The 24539-nt window shown below is 39.9% G+C and overlaps 1 protein-coding gene across 3 annotated transcripts in view; it reads left to right on the forward strand.

Moving 5' to 3' along the window:
* Positions 1–8656: 8656 nt before the first annotated feature.
* The window catches only part of CNOT4 (CCR4-NOT transcription complex subunit 4), a 75224-nt gene continuing 59341 nt past the window's right edge, over positions 8657–24539 (forward strand). The window contains exon 1 of one of the 3 annotated variants that reach the window (XM_057386197.1): positions 8657–9034. The gene's annotated coding sequence lies outside the window, so the exon portion shown is untranslated. Of the gene's footprint in view, positions 9035–9666; positions 9683–24539 lie in introns of those variants that run through there. The other 2 variants (XM_057386190.1, XM_057386214.1) reach the window with 2 other exon arrangements.

Genomic DNA, 24539 nt, shown 5'->3' on the forward strand with positions numbered 1-24539 from the left:
AAAAGTAGATACACCTCAAAAAAATAGATACTGTACCTTTTAAACTATTTTAAAATAAAATCCATATTAGCATTTTCACTTAAATTAAYAAATTTAAATAAACTTGAATTTTAATGAGATCTTGAAGATGAAATATTAACTCCCTTGTCTTTAGTAAGATCTCTGTTGAGACATGGTTTACATGTCCTGAGGTGAGAATGTATGACTTCATTTTAGTAGGAARGGTCTGAGAGTGTTCCCTCTCATTTCTGTGCCTTTGAAGTAGGCCTGAGATGAGTCAAGATACYTACTGCTCAGAAGAATGAGGAAAGGTATACATTATGCAGAAGGAAGGAAGTCCAATGTCTAAGTTCCTTTCTGAAAAGAGGAGTGAAGAAGCAAGCAACCAGCAACTCACTTCTCTCTTGCTCCTGATTTTGGCCAAGTCTTTTTACACAAATGAGAAGTAGCTGGCTACCTACCTAATCTTAATGCTCTTACTCTGCTGCTTCTATGCTAAAGGGTGAAGAAAGTGATGGCTCACTATTCCAGTCCAATGAATGGGTTGCCTCTGAAGGACAATGAAGATGTTGATATGTRTATGGCAGACCTTACTGTTAGGCACCACCTTGTGCATTTTACTCCATGGTACATTCCCTACCCTATTCTCTCAAGAGATTCTTCATTACCTTCTACTCTGTTTAGGCATAGCTTTACCTTTAAGTCTTTTCCAAATTTATTCCAACAGAATGCACCTGAGAGGTTAAGCATGGAAGCATTCGGATACCTTGGTAGAAAGTGATGTATCCATTTGAAGGCCCAGCATACAAGGAKTTTGCATAAAACAAATTATAGGCACTTCAGGCAAGCATAACACAGTACACTATCAGTGGAAATGTTTGGGACACACATCTGTTCTGAAGCTTTCCATGCAAAAGTTAATTTTGGTTTTCCAAGTATGATACCAACATAAAGAAAATAAGGAAGAGAAAACAAAATGAAAGTAAGTTAAAATAAAAAATAGCATCTGATTTATTTGCTTTTGCAAAATATGGTACTTACCAGAGGCTGACGGGCTACAGTTTAAATTAACCTATTTAAGAAGAGGCAATTTATCATTCCTTAAAACCCCACAAATGCTGGATTTTTAGGAGTATAACAAATTGGGTCTATCCAGGGTTTTAATTCCATGTCTGGCCTGTTACCAGGAAACATTCATACTCATTCATACACTGAACTACCAATGATTTGAAAATGTTGCATAGGAAAACACAGTACAATTTTTAATTGATACGGAAGAATTAAAAAAAAAAAAGTATATTAAAAGAGAGAAGTATCTACCATTCTTTAGGTGTCTTGGTTWATCTATACAATATGGTCAGGATACCAGCTTGGTCTCTGCTCCTCCGGGATATGTGTCCGATCTGTAGTGGTTCTTGGACTGCTCCCGACACGGTGCTGAGTGCCTGAGGGAAGATGGAGCGTAAGGGGAAAGAGGGCACAAGGCACACAGCCCAGCCTTCACTCTGTCAGCACAGAGTCAAGCACAGGCTCAGAAGAGGAAATGTTCTTTATCAGAATATGAATGCCAAATTTCTCTCTACAGCAAGCGTTTCTATGCCATACAAGGTCTCAGTTACAGGGCTGCCTAAATGTAAACCTGATCTTATTATTCTGGGATCTCTTATTTGTCATCATTTATGTTGGTTGCCTGCAGCTCCTTAAGGAATATATCCATTTTAATATAAATGCTTTGATTTCCCTACTCAATCTATTATTTCACCTATCAAACCTATCTAATTTTAGGCTTGTCTCTCTATCAACATTATTTATATAGCATAAATTTAGCTACAGTAGCTTACATTCCTTCTGGCAAAAGGAAATATATCTGTTTGGAAAATTGCAAGGTTGCAGCTGGTGCTTGGCTGGTGCAATATATTTACAAGTGTCAAAGTTCATGCCAACCCTTTAATGCAACGTCATACTTTCTTGACAGGTGAGCTCCTGTCACACCTGGCTTATGCAGAACATGAGTTCCAACACACAAAAAAACCAGTGGAAATTCTTGTAATGGACAGTTCCTGTTTATACAGCAGCCATGGAATCAATATGCAGGATAAAGTATTGCATTTTCTCAAGTCATGCACTTTTTCTTTCATCTCAGCAAATCCCATACGGCTGAGGCATTTTTATAAGAATGTGAGCAATTTTGAGCTCTGTGGAAAATGCTGAATGCTGTTGGATGAAGGCAGAGAAGGGCAGAAGAAAAAAAATGCATTCCTTTGAATGCACTAATACAGAAGGCAATTAAGGAATATGGCAATAACGAGCAATCATTCTGTCTCGTAATGTATGTTTTGCTTTAAAGAGCAGGTGATGACTCCCTGAAAACAATAGTAAGTAACATAATGAAGTCCTGTCTACATAGGAATGTTACTTCAAATATTTCAGATGGGTTGGCTTGAGCATATTTATAACAACTGTTTTAAAGTGGCTTAGCTTTCTTTTTTTGCATGAATGAAACCCAAGTTCACCAGCCCTCAGCTATGAAYTGGACCCAGTTTATGCAAGGATTCTGCCCATTTTTGAATTATTTTCCCTCATTGTATAATGTGATAAGGTTTATTTGCTTCTGGTCCCGAGTGCCCTCTTCTGTTACAAGATCATCTGGATTAAGTATGTTACCACTCTTGCTGAATGCTGATGGTTTCCTTCGCAATTCCAGTAGGTGTGTGCTGCCCCACATTCACACCTATTTTTTGAGCAACACCTCTTTCCCTCCCTTGATATTGTCTCACAGGTCGTRTGTATTAGCACATCCAGCCCCAACTCTATGGCATTGCCTCAAATATCAGTATTTGTCACTGTTACTTAAACTGAATGCAATAGAGAGGCATTCCTGAGTAATGAACCAGTGCAACCACAAAGAAAAATAATGCTGGTTTTCTACAAGAAATGAAGGGATGTCAATAGGACCTCCAGGACTTCTAAATGTCCAGAATAGGACAAGCTGTGAAAGATTTATCCATAAGAAGTCACTGCTAAACTCCACTATTGTAATGGACCCAAATGACTTAACATATCCATTAATGAAGCCACTTCACATATGGAGTTGTAGAGCTATTTTTTTTTTTCAAACCACTAAAATGAAATACAAAGACTGAAGTTACAAAAAAGATGTTCGAAATCCAGATAGAGGGTTTAGCCTGAAAATGCTGCTGAGGGATGTATTCCTTTCTTGTCTAATACTATGTCTTAGCTCTGCATCTCTAAGCCAGGTGTTATCTGGATGCCATCACTCACAGGGGAAAATGAGCTGTATGAACCATGAGCCTGTTTCCATCTGTTTGGTGCCACCTTCTCTACTGTGAGAAGAAACAAGAAAGTCAGTCTTGTGTCCCCCACTTGCATTGCTTGGTACACATCTGGGCATGCTGCTGCTCTTCCTGCCACTCAAATAAAGTGGCAGCACCTCATGAGTTAAAAGGAACACAGATTGCAGAGCAGGCATATTTATTGCAACAGCAAATGCAGAAATAAAAAGCAATAGCAAATATACTTTGGCTTATAATTTGTTCAGCATTCTTTAGCTCCTTTCACATTTCATGAAATGAATTACCAAAATTAAACATTTCAAAATGCTGAGATTATAAAACACTTGTAATCAAACCTTTAGCAATATAAAATTCTTGGATTCAAGCCAATTGCTCTACAGTCTGTTCCCTTCTAGTGCACATGATGCTGACCTATAGATGTTACAGGAGATCTTAGGACAAAGACTGTGCTCCATTTTTACTAAGCACAGAACAAAGCAATCCAGCCCTCTTTCTGTAAGGTTTCTTATCTGTATGGTCTCTCTCACTTCTGCAGTTGAATATATTTCAATACCCTTCTACGTAATGCTGCACAGCTTTCTGATTTATCCATTTCTTTTTTCAGTAAGATTTTTTCCAGCTCTTGGAAAATTCCTCAAGGTGACATTGCTACAGAGGTGCACATAGAACTGTAAACTTGAGTCCTGTTACTACTAACTGGCAGGATACTATCTCTCTCATTAGCCCAGCATCTTCCTCCCTCCTTCTCATTCCAAGACCAGCACAGGATTTCTACAGAAAGAATATGAAGAGAGAGGCTTCTTATTTTTCACACATTATGGGGTTCCCTGTGAACAACCACTTCCTAGGGAAGCCCAAACCTGAAAAACATATGGAAATGACATTCTAAAATTGATATTAAAAAAAAAGAAGAAACCTGTGATCATTGGCAATGAGTTCAGTGCAGAAATAATGAATAATTGCAAATTATCTCTGACAACAAAGGCAACATTATTATGAGGAACTTTAGCCTGACGAGTTGCTTGATGCATAAAAAATACTTCAAAAAGGAAAAGGAGGATAGGAAAGAGAAGTTCAAAGATTCTGTGAATGGATTTCAGAACAGTTGCCAGAAGGCAGAAAAAGAGTTGGAAGGTTGCTTATGACAACTTGTGTTAACTTGGACGCRCTTGTCTAGATTCAGAGGAGTCTGGAATAAGGAAAAAAAAAACATGCAGGAAGATTTGCTGTAAATTGTACAAAAACCCCAGCAGAAAACTCTGAAGTGTATTAGGGTGCTGTATCACTACTTGAGGTGCACTCTGAGGTTAACGAATAGTGGGAGCTTCCTGGAGGTCCCCACTACATCTTTTACAGAAAAAGGAATGATTTCTTTAATTTTCATAGATAGGTGCACTTAGCAGATAAGATGTGCCATGCCAGAATTATGCTGAATAAGCAAAGATTGTAATGAAAGAAATTGGCTGAAGCATCCCGTTGAAGTTCTTATTTCCCTCTAATAATTMAAAAACGTTAAGAAGGGTACATCTCTCATATCTTTGGCTATAATACATTCATTTTTTCACAACTTTATTCTCTCATTTAAGAAAGAGCAGGACAAATCACTCAGCCTGTTTCCCTGAGCAGCATGGACACCTCCTTCTCCTCTCATGGATTTCCAAAAAGACATAGTGAAYATCTACCACTTGCAGCAAATATCGATCAGAGCGTTTGTAGGGCTCCTCCACCTGCCCTTTATTTTCCAATAAAGCCCTTCATTATTATTCAACAGTTAGAACAGTCATGCAGTTACTTTCCCCAATGCGTTTGCCAAGTAGAAGGCATCATTAGTCAGAAGCAGAAAGATGTCTGGACCTCCTAGAGTGACAAAAGGAGTGGACACATCAATAATATCCATTGCAGTCTGCAGAGCAATGTTTCAGTAAACAATTTCTAAATGAATTTCTAAAAAACCTGTTATCAACCATTGTATATCATTCTATATTAGTATCTGTGAATTTTCTGTAGCGATCCTTGAGGCTTTGCAGAAGCTTGAGAAAAATAATTTTTTCTATTTATGAAACCCAACTTTCAGTCTGAAATAAAGGCCACTTCATTCAGCCACTGCTGCCAGCACAACTTGGGATCATCAGCTTTACAAATCTGGAAGTATTTTCTCAGTATCAGCACAGTGAAATACACATGTGATAAATATTTTTAGCACATACTAGTAGACCATTAGCAATCCCAGTAAGCAGCAAGTCCACATGTAAAGGTGCTGCTTTATTGTTTTTTTGTTGCTGAACATTCTATAGTCTGTAAAGATGCATCATGTCTTTTACCCTCCTGAAGTCCCAGCATAATTACTCTTCATCCCAAACAGGCATGGGAATTATTCAATCTCCATCGCCTCCTTTTCTGCCAGTATCAGTACACCACCGTCATGTCTCTTTCAAGTCCATTCTCAGGATCCTCCATTGTTTCCTCCCAACAGGTTGGAGCCATTTGAAATGGCTGTGGCTTAACACTGGAGGAATCCTGAAAATAGCTTGGTTTCACACCAAACTGCAGAATCCTAGTAGGTTCCTATATTTGTTTCACAAGACAGTGACAGTGGATCATTGCCCAAGAGAACAATTTCCCTGTACATGGTGTGAATCAATGCACTACAGTGCATATGCAACAGATCTCCAGGAACTGGGGGTTGAACCACAATATAAAGATCACATAGACCTTTTTACTCTAGCTAGTACACACTGGTTATTTCCAAGTAAATGTATTCAAAAAGCTTTTCTTTATAGATATGGAAATGATTCCTTAGAAACAATCCTGCCGAGTTATCAGACCCATATGTTTTGTTATTCAAAACAAATGAAAACCAAAGATTCCCAGAAGCAAATAGGGTGTCAAAATGTGTTTAAGTAACCTTATGGAAACAATTACAATTACTTAAAAGTAAGAAAATAATTAATTTGAAGACATTTTGAAACTTTAAAATGGTTACATGATGGCCTAGTGAATTATTCTTGCCAGATTAAGGGAGAGGTGGAAGCAGGGCTATGGATAAACAGCCAGTCTTCAGCTATGTCGATTTTTTCCTACATTATTATTGGATGCTGCTACTTTTACTGAAAGAAAGACTCCTTAATACTGAAATAAAAGAAATCACAGGATCTAGTTAATGTTAACGGCCTCAACTCTGACTCAAAATTGCAACTTTTAGTTGTATTACTTTTAACCTTTCTTTCCAAGTTAGAGTACTTGCTTCTATTCAACAGGAAATGTTGCTGGGTATTAGGTGTGTCAACAATTACATTACTTATGTAAGCCACTTACATAATGAGTACTTCTGAAACCTAATGGTTTATATATCAGTTGATAGGAAAAAGTGAAAATAATAAAGTTTTCTCAAAACCGAGACAGTAACACATACATAAGTTCACCTGCATTTGATTAATATATGCTAATTACTTTTACATTAATATAGGATGTATATGTTACAGTCTAAGATATATGCAGAGAAACATGGAATTTCTCACATATGTAGGTGTTTATATTCCATTTTTTGTTTTCAGAATAACATTGCATTTKAGTTCACACATCAAGACTGCTACTGAGAACAGCATTTCTTTTTATGCAGATCTAGGTCTTGCCTACAGCAAGAAGTAGTAAAGTTAATTTATAGAGCTTTCCTGMGGTGGAGATACATATATTAGTCTAAAATCTAATATGCACAAGGTAACATTTACTTGTTTTAGGAAGGAGATAAGCTATGTCAACACAAGTTCAACTGTTAGTAGAACAACATTTTGTACAAGGCTGTACTAGTGTAACACTTCAAATTTAGAAACTAAAGAAAAAAAAATCCACACCACTAAATGTAATAGTTGTGCCAGTGCATTTGGCGATGAACACCTCTCTTCCCTATCAATTGCTGAAATAAGTAAAATTCTCAGGTGTCTACTGTCATGGCAAAAGTAGCAACAATTTGTGCACTGGAGATAACTTAAACACTCAGGATGAGGCTGTCAGTCTGGAGAGCTAAGAATGTTGAGGCAGGAGAGCCCCAAGAGAGCTATAAAGGTGATGAATAAAAGCACTCACTTGTCTGTTAGCTGAGGGGATGATGTGCAGAATCGAGGGTCACAGGAAAAAGAGAGGGATAAGGGTGCAGTTTGAATAGGTCCAAGGGCCAGAGTGTCCGTGTTAGAGGAGATAGAAGCAATATAGCTGAGTTTCACTGAGTTTCTACAAAATAGTCTCTGACAAGGAAAAAAAAAATAAAACAAACCACTTTTTGGCAAGGGAGAGATCCTCTTGAGATTTTTCAGTAAGTTGTTTCTGTCAAAATTACTTACAGCCCGTATTCCTGAAAACTGAATTTGCTAGGATTTTCAAAGTGAATAGAAAAAACCAACGATACGCCTTTTTTCTGTGCCTTTGGCGTGTRTTCCGAATAGGGAATAGACTTCGGGGGAAAAAAAAAAAAAAGCTACAAAAGTCTGCTCAGCAAAGGGGCATCGCCAGTGAATGCCTGCTGCCGTGGGAAAGCCATCCCCGGGCACAGAGGGGCACCGGGCAGGTGAGGCCGCGCAGCTTCGGCCGATGGGCGAGACAAGACCACAGCGGCCCCGAGACAGGCGGAAAGTGGGAGAAAACCCAAAAAAACTCTAACAGACCAGCCAACAAAAAAAAAAAGAAACCAAAAAACACAAACAATGAAAGCAAAGCCAACAACAACAAAACCCTAAAAACAAACAAAAACCCAAAACGAACAAACAAAAGAGCGGGGTTTAGGGACCGGCACGGTCCCGCTCTCCCGGCGGGTGAGGGAACGGGCGCCCGTGGGACGCAGCGTCCAAGCCCCGACCGCCCGGCCGTGACAGCCACCACAGGTGTTCCTGGGACAACACGGCACAGCCCATCCSCGCACATTGTAGCCAACAGCCGGCAGAGTCGACGGAGCGGTACACGCGATCGCTTCGAGCTGGCAAGAGCAAAAAACCCGAAGGAACATCAGCAAGAAGAAAAAGGTGTTTTTAAAGAAATCAACCCAACGCTTGAAAACTCCGCGGTTTAATGTCCAGCAACAGGTGGCTGAAGTTGCAGCGGGTTTATGGACGGGGACCCTTCGGAGCAGGGCGGTGGACAAGCCCTGCTCGGAGGAGAGCCTGAGGTCCCCTGACTGGCGGAACGCGACCATGCTTTGGCGGGCGCCTCCACCACCTCCGCCTCCTCCCTCGCTGCCCGGACCGCCGCCGGCGCCTACAAGTCCCGTCATGCCTCGCGCCGTCGCGGCCGCTGCCGTCGCGCCCCGTCCCCCCTCCCTCGCCGTTCCCCGCCCACTGCCGGCAGCGCACGCGCAGCGGGGGCGGCGTCCGGGGCAAGTCTGCCAATGTAAGATGGTGGCCGGGCTGGCAGCGGAGCGCCCCGAGCTCGGAGATCGCCCGTTCCTCGCGTAAAGGTCGTCGGAGCAGCCGCCCGAGCGCCCGGCCGACCGCCGCCGCACGTCCCGCCTCAGGAGCACCGCTGCGGGTTTCTCCCCTCCGTTTCTCTCTCTCTTTCCTCGCCGCCTCTCCTTCCCTCCCCACCCTTCTCCTCCTTTTCCCCTCGCCTCCTTCCCCGCACGCTCACTCACTCACTCACTCACCCACCCGCCCGGCCGCCCCCGCCGCGCCGGGCAGCCTGAGAGGGAGAGCCGCGCACACGCACCGCGGGCCGGGCAGGCAGGAGGAAGGCGGGTGAGTGCGAGCTGAAGGCCGGGCCGGGGAGGGAAGGAGGGAGGGAGGGAAGGAGAGACGAGGAGGAGGCGGGGGGGAGCCGGGCCGCTCTGACTACGAGAGCGCCGAGGCTTCTCTGGGACGGCGCAGGCCGCAGCCCACCCGCCGGTGCAGCCCCGGCGACGGGGAGACGCGCCGGGCCGCTGCCGTGCGCCGAGGGCACCGGGCCGTGATGGGAGGGCGCGGGGGCGAGCGGGCGGCTCCTCGTCCCCGGGGGGGCGCCGGGGAAGGGGCTCCTTCCGTGCCTGTGCCCAAAGGACGCTGTATTTACTTCCTCCTCGCCCCYCCGGCGCGGGGAAGCCCTTGGGCCGGGCTGGGCCACCGGCCGGGGTGGCGGAGGGACGGTGGCCCCGGAACCGCTCGCCTGTGMTGGGGCAGGCCGGCGCGGCCAGGCACGGGCATCGCGGCATGATTCACTTAGAATTTGTGTGGAAATTTCCTCTCTCCCCATCTTCCTCTTCCCCGGAGCCAGGCTCCATTTCTTCTTGTGATATGCACTTTTTTCCTGACGGAGAGGCAAACAGATGGTGAATGGCAGCCTCTTAATTTGGGTGTTATTTTGGACAGTCCGTGCAACCTCCTGAGATTTGTCTGTCAGTAAAATAACCGGTACGTAACTTTCTGTCTCCTGCTTGCAAATCCTAGAAGTTCTTTCCATTATGTGCATTAGCAGAAGCAAATGACTAGGCTGTRCAGGGGTGCTCATACTACTTCCAGCGATGGTCCTACAGCTCTACCTGCCAGTTTAAAAGTGAGCTGCCAGTGCTTTTGTACGTACAGTAAAGGGGAGGAAAAATACACTAGATAATTATCTTAAAATGCTTTGTTACCATACCAGAAAGGATTTAATTGTCCGTGGCTTGTATGCTTCTATTAGTGTGGTAATACCAAGTATGTCATTCATAGGAGAAGCAATTCTCTGCAGAGCATATGTTAATGTAAGCAAAACCTATCAGCTAGTTAAAACTGTGGAAACACTAGACCTGCAGATGTTGGCTTACTCTATCCAAAAGTTTTAGAAGTAAATGTTGGCCAGTCACATGTTTACTGAGCCTGTACAGGTTTCTRACTTGCTGTGTTTTAACTGTCTGTATTTTGTTTTAGTTTTGAAATGTCTTGACTTGAACATCCCTGTACTTTGACTTCATATTCWTGTAAACAAGGTGTCTGGCACTAGCAGAAGAGCACTCATACTGAAAGATGAATATGTAAAAGAATGAATTTTTTTCTAGCCCCTTTCTCTCACTGCTTAAAAAGGAAAGGGAAGAAATAAAATACAGGCTTATGAAGAGCAGGGAATAAAACAGCTGTTTGATTCAATAGGGTGAATTAGCTTCAGATGGTCTGCAAATAGTCTAGTATACTGCTAGCATCTCTGTAATAATGTAGTGATTGAACTTGTAATCTAAGATACAKCTGTGCTGCACCTTAGGCTTTTGGAATTCTGTGATAGACTTTCCATTTCATAAAYAAGATGAATACATGCAAGTGTTTAGAAATGCTTGGCAGTTGAACTTGGCTGAATTACAAACTAAGTTCATTTTAGGGGAAAGGATTGTTTTGGAAAGGAGGAATACAATGATAAAATTATGTATTCATTTGACTTGTGTGTTTCTTCAGGTGCTTCTTTATTAGCTTCTAAAATTGTGACTGTTGGAGGGTCCTAACAGCTTTTCTCTTTACAGAGAAAAGGTAGTGTCTGTCAGGAATACACTAGTTGTACTAGTTTCTTGGTACCTCAGAAAGTTTAAGAACATCCTTAGAGTGCCCACTAAATAAAAGGCTTGTGTTAAAAAGCTGGTGAGAAAGTACACACAAGTATGTGGCTTTTGAAATTTAATTAAAATGAGCCTTATGTACAGATATTCTTTGTGAGTTAAATGTTTTCAAATTGCTYTGACCAAGATAGTAAGTATGGGCCCTGAAGGCTTAACTCTAGCAACTGTTTCTCCAAATTTCACCTTTCTSTTTGAAATAAGAGATTATTTCAAATGGACTGCTCTGTAAGCACAGGTGACTGTTAAGTGGCTGATCATAGATTGCATCTTGGGCCTCGGTTGCTCTGGTAAGATGAGGCTGATTTATAGGCCTTAACACATGCTGAAAGAAAATTACGTGCTCAGCAAGACTGCTAGGGTCAAGGATTCCTAAACTTTCACATGGTGAATACTGTCTTAGGCTGTACAAACCACCTCTTGTCCCAATTGCAGTTTTGCAGTATTGCTGAGATAACTTGAGTAAGTGTATATGTGAAAGACTGCATAACATACCTTGCTTCAATGTCCTGAATGCTTTCTCTCTTTAAAGATGCTCATGCTTTCTTCTTCTTTTCAGTGTGTATCTTTCTACCTTCTTAGTCCCCTTTTTATTGAATGGAAACAGTGTGAGGAGCTACAGCTTTATGAATAAATAGAGCCCCCATCCATCTGGGCCCCCCTCTTTTAGTTCTTGGAGAATAGACTGGTAATTTACTCCYTTCAGGAGATTGGTTAACATTTGTGTTACATTTTAACAATTGTAAACACTTTCCAGWCTTGGAAAATTAAGTATAGCAGCAAATGGTTTGGCTTGGCTTGAGCTGCTGCTCAGACTTTCAGCTTCTTCCTGTAAGTGAATTGGGAGGGCAATATAGTCTAGCAGGAAATACTAATATAACCTCTGTATATAAAAGTATGTATGCATTTTTCCATTAGACTTTGAATCAGTTAGGTGCATGTTTTGATCAAACTGGGATTTTTCTGTTGTACCAGGAACTTTGATATGCTTGGTTTTGTCAGATGTTTTCAGACTCGGATGTATGAGTTTGAAAAAGATATCTTTATAGTTTCCTTATTTGAAAATTGTGTCCAGGATTATACRCATTTAGTGAGCATTCAGAATACGTGGTTTGGATTTCTAGTTAGCTGTTAYTAGACTGGCTGTATCAAAGGGAAGAATTCGTGTTTAAACTGGTGATTTCCACTTAGTACTAAGATCAAGTAAGTTTTATGGTGATATGTTTTATTTTCTTTCCTTCCACTTGGCTGTTCTAGGAACATGACAACTCCAAGGTATTTCTGGTAGAAGTCGATCATTATTTAAATAGAGCTTGAAAGTATTTTCTAAACGCATATATATAAAATAAGGTATCTTGTGCATGTGCTCCAACAACTTGAGGAAGCCTGAATCCAAGGCTATCAGGACAAACACAGGCCAAGGGAATGACCCTTCTCATCCTTTTCTGTGCATCTTGAAAGCTATGTATGATGTTTCTATTCTGGAGCAGAGTATGTTAGAGTTAATTTCATAATGATGAATCAATTGTTTGTGTATTTTTAAGGTATTTMATCTGCTGCTGATTTTCAAATTGAGGAAAGATAGGTTGGGGTCAGCATAAGGGGAATTTTTTTTATCCTTTGGTCACTGAGTTAAAAATAAAGTTGGATGTATAGACCAAGCAAACATGCTATTGAACTTGGTGGAAAGGGAGCTTTAATCGTTGCTAAGGCTCGTTTTCTGATCAATGCTGTCTGATTTGGATCTGGTTCTGTTTTCTTGCAAGGGAAGAAGGGAAAACTTCATCTGTATGTGAGTAGCTTTCTAACATACTGTTGTCCCAGCAAGTCTTCTATCTCACTGTTGTGTTTAGAGGAGTAGGTGCATAATATGAAATGGGTTTCAATTRACTACAAAATCTGGTGTAGAGTAGTGGTACTTATGCATATATTGGTTGTGAGATGGAGGATCCCTTTTGTAGTGCAAGTTCTTGGACCGTCCCTTTTTGGGCTTTGAGTATTTTACTTTTCACACCTTAGCAGCCTTTGATTGCTGGAAGGTGATATTGCAATATTTTGTATTTGATTTCAGGAATCAATTATTAGCACTAGACATTTGGGATGGTGTTTTTGTGTTATTGGGATTTGGTTTTCTTGTTTTCCTTTTCCAAAACAAATTAMGTGAAAGAAACTGCAAAAATGGCAGCACACTGTTCTGTTTTCACTTCTAACTTATAATGAGTTCTTCAAATTTGGAATAGAATCACATAAACTTTGTAAGGATGGCCAAAAAATAACATTTACTGTGATTTTCAGTAGTACTTCATCCCAGGTTTTACTTTGGGCCATTTTTAGGCCTTTTTTGTGGTGGAGTGCTTATGTTTCAGAGTACTGAGGTCTGATCTTTTCCTTGCTTRACAGAAAGGGTATTTATTTTTCCCAGTGCAGATGTTGTTAAATGTTTTCTTCCATATAAGATTTGATAYGCAAGAGTGGTAACTATAAGGATAGCAATCTTTCTAATTTTAGGATGAAATACATTGCATAGGAAGACTTGCTAACAATTTTTCAGGCTAATTTGTTTCAGGAACACTGAATTCAACAGATGAGATTTTTTTGAAAGCAGGCCTCATGTTATATTTTGGTTTAGTTTCTTTCACCAATATAGATTTAATGTGCATTGTGTTTGAATAGTGTATATTTTAAGTTGCAAGACCCATCAGCTAAGACACTGCAAATGTGAAATAYTGTACTTGCAGGTGGAGTAATTCTGTTATTTCTAAACCTGTCTCTTATTACATGTTTCTGTAAGTTGTTATCTTAAATAAAAACTGAAACAGAATTTGAGTGAGGGACTGGGAGGAAGTAATTAAATTATATTTATATGTGCTTTGGAACTGCCAACCTGAGGGAGTTTTTAATAGATGTTCTGATGAATTTATGTCCCAGGTAGGATAGCCCAGTGTGGCAGCTGTTGTTCAGAGTTTCTGTTTTCTGTTACTGCCTAGAAATATAGAAAAACAGGATTGGGAAGAAGTATGTAGCAGTAATCACTAGATATGGGGAGAAAGTGTTCAGCTACCTTTTTTCTTTCTCTGTCTTCTCTCCAGATATAATGAATGAAGATAGGTAGGTGTAGCTRTAGCTGTGCCTGTCAGTTGAAGACCTAAGGCTTCTCTGTGATCTGTAGATGTTACCTTGGGCTGTTGGACTTTGCAAAAATAGAAACTATTCCCTGTCTTTGAATAGCTCATGCTTCATTGCATGTGACTTTTTTTTTTAATTGAATCAAATCTAGAATTAGTCTTCAGTATCTCATTCATAAAATGTGTCCCCTGAGAGCTCTTCAACTAACATAAAAGGCCAAAACTTGCTAGGTCAAAATTAATGTTTATAGGTCAGCGTACCCAATAGTTAATTTGAATGCATTTCCTTCAATCAGTGTGAACTGTAGGGGCCCCTAAACTCCTGAAGTTTTGTTAAACACATCAGTCTGAATGAGAGAGGCCCAGTAGCATTAATCCAATTTGTCTACTAACTAAATCTTGCTGCCATTTATCATGTAGCTGCTGCTCCTCTGAAGAAGCCTTATTGCATGTGTTTCTGTTGATCATTTTGCAAGCGGAATCCTTTTTCCTAAGAAGGTAATCTCTCCTTTTATGAAACTTCATCCTAGGTTAAGAGTCAAGTAGTTTATAACTGAGGAACCACRTTAGAGAAGGTAGAGCTTCTTCCCATCTTAGAAAGCTCCTTTGCTAATCCTTTCATTTAGTAAAGCATATATTTGACATATTAATGTTGTGGYTTCATAGTTAATTGTTTCTAGAACATAGGTGGTAAACCTGAATGATCACTGATTTTCCTTTACATAACTATTAGTGTACATTGAAAATATGGAAGAACAGCTGGAAAGTTTAAGGAAATAGCAGCTCTTATCCTCACCAAGCTGTCTTCTGCATGTGCGTAGTGTCATCATCTGTCTAGATTAGTTTCATTTGAGTCTGGAATAGTAGTTCTAATTGTAAGCAYTCTTCAAGGTAGGTCCATTCTCATGTTTTCACTGGTGTAATGTCTTCCTCCTCTAATTGAGTCCTTTTAGAGCCATTAATGTCTTAAATTTTTTGCTCATGGTCTCATTCTGATTTAACTTGAAGTATGTGATTACCTGGAGGTGGGGTAGGAGCATGCCTTGTATGAGAACTATTCCTCTGGTTCCTACTGTACACAGTGAAACTTGGTTAGTGCCAGCTGTGTTCTGTGACCATGTGACTCTTGACAGTCTGAAGGAAGCACCATATCTTGAGCTTAGGATTGATTCTGGAGTATCTTTTTCTGGGAAACTGGCTATTTGCTTTTGACTTTAGGTGACCAAAAAGGCAACACTATACAGTCATCTTTGGAAGGAAGCCTGCAGTGGCACATGGCTTTTTTTTTTTTTTTTTTTTTCTTGGAGCATAGTTGTATAGAGTATAAGTGAAGAGTCAGAAAACTATTTTACTTCAAAAGTGCTTTTCTGTCTCTACTCATAATTAATACCAGTTATCATGTTTTTGTTTTTTTTAAAATCTGTTGCACGTATATATTAAACTATTGACTAGAGGTAAAGTAAAATCTGTTTCCAAACGAATGTAATTTGCTGTGATGAGGTGGGAGGGAGGGACAGGTTCCTTTTGGCATTTGGAGTGCTGTAGTCACCCACTCTTAATAAATGAGTCACTTAGTACCAGCTCCATTAGTCCTTAGTCCATGCTATATTCAGTGTGTGCCATCACTGAAAGCATGGTGAAGGTAACTTCTATAGAGGTGCAATGCAGTATCTTTTTACAGTACCATTTTTTCCTGAGACTTAYGGTGGACACAAAGTACCATAGTATGTGGAAGTATAAGGAAGAAGATAGACTCGGTGTTGCTGTTTTATTTGGGTTTTTGTTTCATGTTTTATTTACTAAATATAAAGTTAGATATTGGAGAGCACCTTCTCAGAGCTGACATCAGCATAAATGTTTCTGAGGCATCCTTAATGTCTTAATTTTGTATTTTGTTTCTTCTATTGTTAAAGAAACTTAAATCTATCAGACCTGTCTCCTACTATTAAAAAGACACAGCATTTAAAGGATATGTTGGGCTAGTGTATTTGCAGTCAACTTGAATTTCTGTGCTTTTTATAACATGTATTTGTCCCAGTCTGACAAATTGTTTGTTTGGGGTGTCATTCAGCACTTCATGTGTACCAAATGATTCCTTAACTTCACCTGCCTAAGTAAATGCAGCTCCAGGTAGTGGATGTAGCAGTAGATTTGAAACCAGTACTACACATAYTACTTGAATTTGTGGAAGCTGATGCTGTTACTTCTCATTGTTTTCGCTTTCCTTTTGTCTTATGCAATTGCTTTGTATGTAACTGTCTCTAAAATTTGTTTACTACAGCATATAGACTACCTTCAAGCACTTCTCTGTGTTCTGTTCCTCACTGGGATAAAGATGCTTCCCTCAATGGAGGTCTTGGTCTTTCTCAACTTTGTTTTTTAGTAACACATATGTATTTTCCTGTAAAGTAGAAGGGCAATTATAGCTTGTGTACAAGATATGTGGGAATGGGTATTTATGATATGAGTGAATATTGTATAGAGCAACTGCCATTCTGGATTTCTAGCAGATATGTGGAGTATAAGTGATAAGAAGGTTTTTCCACTCTCTGGAGCTTTTCTGTGCTTCTCATTAAATGACTGGTTTGCTTTTTGAAATCTCTTCTTTTTTTTAAATTACAGAATGGAAAGTAAAGTAAAACTCTAAAGTATTCTCTGTAGAAGCCAAACCAGTCCCAAACTGTGATTGAGTGTGACTATGACATAGTAGATGTTTTTACTATTTTCTGTTGATTCAGATGTCAGTGAATGTTATTGAAACAACATCCTGCTCTTGTCCAAAGCAGATGATGTCTTAAGCATAGTATTCTTATTTTCCATTTTGAATTCTAAGTCTTTTTCTTCAGCCAATAGAACTGAYAGATCACTGGATTTATTTGATACTGCATTTTAATTACATGTTTTTGTGTTATACAGCTGTTTTATAAAATGCTAGAAGAGATAGTTTATTGCCTTGAATAATGGTCTAGAGAATTTCAGATTTTAGAGAAGCTTCGCCCATTGTCATTTTCAGCATGAAACAAGAAATAAGCTACAGGCCTCATTTCCACCTACTTTCAGATAGTGCCACAAATYTGAACAGAGGACATAATGCTATATTTGGAATCGGCTTTACCTCCCAATACACWTAAAGAAAAAGCTGAAATGGTTCACTCATTTATTTTTTTCCATCAGGCCTTGCAGTTACTAGCTACATGGGCTAATGCCTTAGTTACTTCTTCATTCTTGAAAAATTAAGCGTGGGTATCTTTATGTAACTGTTATGGCTCTTTAAAGTGGAAATGGGCTTGTACRTATTAAACTTTTGTTGTATCTTTACAGTTCTACTGTGCCTTGTGTATTTACATATTAAGACTGTTACATTGTGTAATAGCAGTGCTCATGGTAGGAAATTGTCATGATAAAATTTACATTTTTGAAGCTTATACTGCAAATGTAGGCTTATTTCTCTGTTTCATTATTGTCCAAAGATCTATTCCATTGGGTAAAGTATACTACTTAAATGTTTGTAGGATCACAGYCTTAATTAGTAGCATTTTGGTTTTCTGCCTTGAGCACTACCTAAATGCAGTTAAGTTCCAATGCATTTCTGTGTCGCCTTGGGTTTAAAAGTGAAAATATAGACAAGTTCATAGAATCACAGAATGGTTTGGTTTAGAAGGGGCCTTAAAGATCATCTCRTTCCAACATCCTTSCTATGGGTATGRACACCTTGCTCTCGCCCAGGTTGCTTAAAGCTGTATCCAGCCTGGCCTTAAACACTTCCAGGGATGGGACATTCACAGCAACTCTGGGCAACCTGTTCTAGTGCCTCACCACCYATATAGTGAAATTTTTTTTGCTAATATCTTATTTAAATCTACCGTCTTTCAGTTTAAAACTTTTAACCCTTGTCCTATCACTTCACTCCCTGATAGAGTCCCTTTCCATACTTGTTGTAGGCCCCCTTTAGATACTGAAAGGCTGCTATTCAGATCTCCCTGGACCCTTCTCTCTACAAACTGAACAACCTCAACAGAAACATATTGCAGYCCTCAGCTCATATGTGGTCCTTCTCTGCACCTGCTTAAACAGTTGAGTGTCTTTATTATGTGCTGGGGCCCCCCTATAGTTATTCAACTAATAACGTTTTGTTTCCCAGTCATTCAGTGTTCATTCACCTGTGGCTTAAACTGACTTGCCTCTCCTGACTTGACACCCTCTCTAGGGAGGGGCAAGTATTGTCACTTTTTGCAAAAGTCAAGTTTACTTGTTTCCACCTGTGACTGGAAAGATATTGAGCGTGTATAGCTGAGAGTGAATCTGGGGGTAGTGGCTGCTGTTTCACAAATTTTAGGATGAGGTTGAAGAGGCTGACGAAGTTTTCCTCATTCCCTGTATTTCTTGATAGTTTCTCAAGGATTCTGAAGAATTATTTTAAACTTGTGYCAGGGTGTATTTTGGTTCTGTGGATTTTTTTTAATAGGCTGGATAAGAAGTACATACTTTTCTCTGACATATTTGCTCCCCTTCAGTTGCAAATGAAATATAAAATGTAGGTTTTCCAGAGAAGTATGGAGGTCTGTGGAGAAGATTCCTATTTTTCTGTTATAGAGGCATCACTGCTTCTTCCACTATGTGTAGCCCCCCCACCTCACCTTTTCTTTTGAGAAGTAAGTGCTGGAGCACATCTCAGTTACTGACAGGAGGTATGAAGTAAAACTTTGGATACGTTTCTTCTTCTTCACTCCTTCCTCTGTCTCTGGGATTTCTTGAGTGACTAGTGATGACATGGATTTTCCAGTAGCTAAGAATTCTTGATGTTACTTGCTTCATCAAAGAGTGAGTGGCTTTTTCTGAAGAGCTGTTCCTGTCCTGAAATATCTTATTGTTAGTCTGATAAGTAACTTTGGGTGATTGGGAAAACTGATAGAGAGACTTCAGTGTTTAATAGTCAATAGGGTACTACTATACCTTACTAGAAATTTGCTCCAGATGCTGGAGCACTTGTTGTGTCCTCATTAATTTTTTTTTTCCTTTTTTTCTTATAACAGTGGTTTAAACAGCAGCCCTAGTAATGTACTCTTACTCTCCTTCCTGATATATTTCTGATCCGTGAAGCTTGGTTATTGGTTTGGTCTTTTCAGTTCAGGGTATCTTTTTTTCTTCAGAAGTGTCTGTGTGTGTGTATAAGGAAATAAGCTTGTAAAACTACAATTCTTCAATCAAGGGTATGATGGTTTGTTTTAGAAGTTCTTCCAAGACTTTTAATTCTAGTTTAGAAACAGAGTTGCAGGCTGAACAGGAGGTGCTGTCTTTAGAGTTGGTGTACATCCTAGAGAGGGGTTATAGTGAGCCCAGAAACACTGTGTATAACTCCTTTTAGCTTGTACTAGAGTAGATTTTAGTATGAGGTCTTAGTTCCTGCAGTTGTATCTGGGTAAGTGCAGGGATAAAGATAACAGCTGCTCCAAATCAAAGCTTTGTTTTTGTGTTGGAAGACTTTAAATCTAGCAGATGTGTATAAGTAGTAAGAGTTGGCTAAAGTTCTGTCTGCTGTTAGGAAGTGCATCTTCAGGCTGTAGAAAAGGGAGGAAGAGCTAATGTAGCCTTGGACTATCTATAGGCAGGCTATTGAGGATACTAAGCTGAGCTCTTTATAGTGGTGTGTGGAAGGCAGGCAAGAGACAGAAGACATGCATTAAAGTAACTACATCTTAGAAGAACATATCTCTCCATGCAGTGAGACCATTATTGGGACAGGTGAAAGAGCTTCTGCAGTGTTCAACTTTCAATTTTTTATGCCCATCTTAAGTATAATAATGACTTATTTTGCTGATTTTGATTTGAGAAGGAGGTTGAATAGAGAACTCTAGAGATCCTTTCCAACTGGAATTACTCTATGAATCTGTAGCAAAAAAACTGTAACCATCCTCAGTACTCATGAGTATGAAATTGTACATGTTAGAGCTTGAAACTAATAATCAGTGATGAGCCTATAAACTCACAYGAGGTTTAACAAGACCAAGTGCAAGGTGCTGTACCTGGGTCAAGGCAACCCTGGGTATCAACAAAGGCTGGGGATGAACAGATCAAAAGCATCCCTGCTGAGAAGGACTTGGGGGTGGGTACTGGTGGATGAGAGGCTGAACATGACCTAACAATGTGCGCTTGCAGCCCAGAGAGCCAAACGTGTTGTGGGCTGCATCCAAAGGAGTGTGGGTGAGGGAGGGGTATCCACCTCTGGGGTCCCCAGCACAGGAAGGACATGGACCTATAAGAATCTGTCCAGAGGAGAGCCACCAAGAGGTTTGAGAGCTGCTCCTATGAGTAAAGGCAGAAAGAATGGGGATTATTCAGCCTAGGAAAGAGAGCACTTCASGGTGACCTAATTGCAGCYTTATGGTGCCTGAAGGGAGGCTAGAAGACAGATGGAGAGGGACTTTTTACAGGATCATATAGTGACAATCAAACTGAGAGTAGGTTTAGCTTAGATATTAGAAAAAAGTTCTTTACTGTGAGGCTGGTGCGGCATTGGCACAGGTTTCCCGGGAAAGTTGTGGATGCTCCATCCCTAGAAGTATTCAAGGCCAGGAGGGATGCAGCTCTGAGAAGCCTTGTCTGTTGAAATGTGTCACTGCCCATGGCAGGGGTGTTAGAACTAGATGACCTTTAAGGTCCTTTCCAGCTCAAGCCATTCTGTGATTCTGTATTAATAGACTTAAAGTAGATAGTGTGGCTGCAGTGGAAATGCAGGAAAGCTTTTTAAATCTAAAGGTACTCATTGATGTAAATACTGAACCTTATGCATATAATGGAGAGTCTCTGAACCTTTTACACTGACATGGAGTGTTTTGTTTTCTTAAATTCAAGCTGATTGCTTAAAAAGTCAGTAAGGAAATGCTCAAAAGGGAATGGGAAAATACCAGGCTTGCCAGTGATGAGCAATGGGRTGGTGTGCCAAAACTTGATGAAATGACCACTAATGGGATCCCTCAATCTGCTTCAGGGGATGTTTGGCTGCTAAGTACCACACCAGTGTTTCTACACCAATGCAGGCAGCACCAGGAACAAGCGAGACTTGCTCGAAGCTTTGGCCCAGTCCCAGAAATTTGATATTGGCATAAGTGAAATCTGGTGGGACGAGTCTTATGATTGGAGTGTCCTGTTGGATGGTTACAGGCTCTTCAGAGGAGACAGGCAGGGCAGAAGGCGGGGGGGGGGGTGCTGTGGAGGAGGGTGGCATTGTATGTAGCGGAAGGGATGGAATCTGTGGAGTGCACAGTTGTGAGTAGCACATTAAAAACTGTTTGGACAGTATTCTCAGGCACATGGTATGACTTCAGGTGTCCTGCACTAGGCCAGGAGTTGGATTCGATGATACTGATAGGTCCCTTCCAACTAAGCATATTCTGTGATTCTATGAACTTTTCCATACACTGTCCATGGTACTGCAGTTGCAGACATTTCCCTTCTGCAGCTRTAGTCGGGCTGAGAATGTGTTGCAATAAAAGTGATATAATAGTGAAGTTGGACTAGATTATATGTGTGTGTGKGGGGTGGTTCTGAGTGTTTTTATTCCAGTCTCCTTGTGAGATTTTTTCTGTTTGTCCTTCGGGTTAAGTACTTCTGTCCAAAGCCTCAGGAACAGCAACAATGCTGTATTTGGGTAAATGTTTGTTTCTGTAGTTGCATCTATGTAAAAAGTGGGRGGAAAAAAGGAATATTTTACTTTCGTTGGCTAAAAAGCACAATTTTGATAATCCAGAATAATTTCTCCAATTTGTAACTGCAAGTACACTATGGTGCATTATCTTATGGCAGAATTTAGTCTAAGACCTATAGGTAGCTTTCTTGTTATGATCAGGACTATGAATAGAACCCCTAATGAAAGATAACATTAGGTGTTGAACATCATTATGGTGTTTCATATCTTCTGCAGTGTCTCTTGGGAGAATGAAGGAAGTCTGGTCCTAGGAATTATCTTCTTCATCTTTGCATTGTACCGGTCGATAATGTCCTTTACACTAGTTTTTCTAGATTTTGCAGGTGTTCTTTCTCAAGCTTGGGAATTTTGTTTGGGTGATTAGAAAAGTGTTTTTAAACTAACTTATTGTCACTTTAGTATTAGTCTTAGATGAAATCTGAAGGACACAAAATTTTTCAGTGCATTAGCATTTGTATTTCCTTTAAAAGCAAAGAACTGGACAGTAATTCTCACTCTTCTGACTCTTATGACTTGTGAGGCTTTAATGGCACTTGCAAAATAAAACTATTTAGGGATTGCTGAATGAATGCATTTGTTTGTAAACCTTTATAGAATGCTGTAAAGGAAGTGTTTGAGAGAGCTTTTTGTGTGTCTAGTACTATTCTTCGGTTCTTTGTCAGTCAGAGAAGTTTAGCAGATGTAATATAAACAATCATACGCTAGTTCTGACTTCGCATTCACTCTCATCTTCTCTTGTGGCTTTCMTTGATTCCTGTCCTGCTTAAGGAAAACTGATGTGGGCACATGCTTTGTGTTTGGTACCTTTGTGTTCAGGTGTAGCAAAATGACTTGTGACATCATGTCAGAAACCTTAATTCTGCATAGTGATGTGCTATTTTATATTCTATGAATTTAATTTAGAGGGGATATTCTGTGTGCTGTAACAGTCTTATGCATAGCCATGTTTTTCAMGGACTTTGAAACCTCTGTGACTATTAATGCCTCTGTAAAAGCGTTCAGAACAATTCTCAGTCTTTCATAGAAACTATTTTCATATGAAAAAATTGAAAAACTTAACTGTTCAGTTTTCATTGAAAGATGGTTAGTGGGAACATAGTTCTTTACCTCAMGATTCCTTCTGGATGAGAAATGATCTAAGTTGTATGGTTGGTTTGGAGCTGTTGCCTTACAGAGAAAGCACCTAACCTGGCAGCTGTTGTAATCTGTTACTCTGAGGAATGAGGCAGTGGGAAGCATGTCCTTGCCACTGACTAAGGTTTGCGTGCTTTCCTCGTCCTGGGAGAGGGTGATACTTTTCTATTACTCTGTAACTGAATTTCTACTCTGTGCTACCTACTCCATCCAAGGAACATTTCCTTCCACAAGGTCAGGGAATAGAGTTGCTGGTGTTCCAGCAGTAGCAGGCATACTTCATCTCTTTCTAAAGTTTTGCTATTTGTGTAAGAGGTGGGAATTTATCTGACTGACATTCKAGTGTAAATTTGAGAACAGTGATGTGGTTGAGACCTGCATACCTAAACCGATATTAATAAACAGAATGGAAACAAAATGGTAAGAGAACACCACAAAATCAAAGGTGCCATTTATTCACCTTGACTATTCGTTGTTAACTATCTACAGCCATAGTAATGCTTTATAGGCAGTCTGAACTACTGGCAGCTTTCCATGTGCATTATGCTATTAACATAAACTCTTGACAATGTTTGATTTGTCTGTGCATATGCRCAATACTGATCACAAGCCTTTTCTATTAAAGTAGGTAAGGAGAAAACATTAACCTCTTTGAAAGACAAATGTCCCATCTTAAAATACAGGTAAAAATCTGTTTGTTGTTTTATTAAGTCAGATGAGCAAAGGTATTGTATGTGGTGTTGCAGTATGTACAGATTAATTTATCTTCTCTTCATTACTGTATGGATCTACCCTTAGTGCAGGTGGGTATTARAAAAATCTGGCACATGTAACCTGTTCCTTGTCATGAAGCAGATAACCAGGGTGCATATCCCTGAATAATATGATACTCCTCTGCTCCCTCTCCCAAGTCCTCAGGAAAAAAAGTTCAGAAATATTTTTYTATAACTCAGGGTGTAAATCTAATGCTAAATGATAACTTTCATTTTGAAAGTGGACATTGCTAGTAGGGACAGTGGAAACTAYTTCACTGTGATGTAGGAACAGTAATACGGGTTTTCAGGTTGCTCTTTAAAACATTTAATTGCTATTCAGTACCTTGCAGATGAAGACTAAACCACATTGTAAAGTTTCTRTTATAGGTTTGGAATCACACACACTAGCCCACACAAAAGCAGCAGCGCAATATGACCCGTTGTTTTATTTTCTTATTTCACGCACTTCTCCACATTTCAAATGAAGCTTCTTTTAAGAAGACTTAATTTTTAAACTTTTCCTCATCAAAGTTGGCTCTGTGCTTAACTCTTTTCCTAAAGTATATTACATGTCAGATACAGCCAGTGCTGTCTATCCGGTAGTCAGTACCCCTAGTAAGCATAAATGTAAAAAGCACACATTTGTATTTCATTCTGGTTCATTGTTACTTGGCTTCCTGATGCCAAGACCTTAGAAATTCTGAACAGTAAAACAGACTGAGTGGGATATTTTTCTCATAGAATGSAACTGCTGGGTTGATTTAGCTTTACTTACATATTAATTTTGCAAATACTTTGATTGGCAGCGTTATAGGGCTGTTTATAACAGCTATGTATGTTAGCCATTTTCCCTTTTAAATTAGATTTGCAAATTATTTGCCTTCAAACTCAGAGTGTCAGTTGGTTATTAGAGAATCACTTTTAGGATATGTGTGAGTAGTGCTGTAGTTATGTTCAAGACTCAAATATCAT

The sequence above is a fragment of the Malurus melanocephalus genome, unplaced genomic scaffold (genome assembly GCF_030028575.1).
Source record: "Malurus melanocephalus ecotype Western Australia unplaced genomic scaffold, MMel_1.1 scaffold_16, whole genome shotgun sequence".
Classification (NCBI taxonomy): domain Eukaryota; kingdom Metazoa; phylum Chordata; class Aves; order Passeriformes; family Maluridae; genus Malurus; species Malurus melanocephalus.